The following is a 1,366-nucleotide window of genomic DNA, read 5'->3' on the forward strand; positions in this document are numbered from 1 at the left end:
TCAACGCACAGCCCAAACCACTGGACGGATCGGGCTGAAATTTGGCATGCAGCTAGATGTTATGACGTAGGCAGCCGCTAAGAAAGGATTTTACGAAACTCCACCCCTAAGGGGTAAAACGGAATCCACGCGTACGAAGTCGCGGGAGGCCGCTAGTTTACTTAACTGACGTAACGTTTTTAATTTCTACAGTCGTACTTACGTTCAGTTATACATTCTAAAGTAGTACCTATTACAACTACTTTGATATCGCATTACATTGGTGTAGCTTGATTCTATAACTTTAATGTGGTTCTACAAATAGGCCCTACAAACAAATTGTTCCATGAACTAGTACATAAAAAGTCACTCAATTATGTATGGAGAGACAGCTCATTATCGTTCATATCTTACAAGTACCTAATGTATACTCGACTTTTACTTTTACGTCAAAAATCACTTTAGCTGACCTTTAAAAGAAATTTCGTCAATGACGTCAAATATGATATTTTCAAACTCTACGAAGAAAATATAAAGTTTTGGTAACACCTACTGAGTATTGCATTTGACTTTCAATGCCCTTTGACATCTACATGGCTTAGGGTGTATTCAACCAAACAAGAGTAAATATTAATCTCAAAATAAATGGTCAGTTTTGACATATTTCGCATACTGAAAGAGTTATTCTCGGATAAAAGTTTTGTCGGATCGGGCCTTATCGAGTTAATTCAAAATTGCGCCATGACTAAAATTAAAAAACCCAATTAACCTAAAATAGCACTTCTTTCCTGAGCCCAAGACGGTTCAAAATTGGGTTAAAGACATTATAAAAGTTGCGGCAAAGCGCTGAATGAGGATAGTAGAAGGTTTGTAAATCAAATTTTGAATACTTAGTACCTGTAGTAGTTTCTCTTCGATATCAAACCTTCAGGTTTGAGAATGAGAGAGCTGTAACAATCTTGTGACAAATTAATAAGCTCGGCCTGACCATCACTTCCATTAGGTGTAAAGCAGGCCAAGAGCCTCCAGAATGTGAAACAATACATCACGTCGCATATTTATCTTCATTTGTTTTTATTTCTCTACCCTGAAGCATCTGTCACATTAAATACGTTCTGCGGTCTCTATAAAATTCGTATTGAAACAATCTGAGGCAAAGAACGCAAACCGCACCGGTTTCAAATTGCCTTGTCACGACTAGGGTTGCCAGGTGTCCGGCTTTAGTCGGACATGTTTGGCTTTTTACGGTCTTGTCCGGCCTGTCCTAGGCTTTTTATGTGGCTGCCGCGCCAGGCGATAGTCGACCTACAGAATAATATCAAGCGCATCAGAATGTTAGGCAACCGATGATGATAGTACTCACTCGTGAGCTATGACACTAATTGCA

This window comes from Ostrinia furnacalis, unplaced genomic scaffold (assembly GCF_004193835.3).
Source record: "Ostrinia furnacalis isolate ACB-3 unplaced genomic scaffold, ASM419383v2 OfSCF0237, whole genome shotgun sequence".
In the NCBI taxonomy this organism is placed as follows: domain Eukaryota; kingdom Metazoa; phylum Arthropoda; class Insecta; order Lepidoptera; family Crambidae; genus Ostrinia; species Ostrinia furnacalis.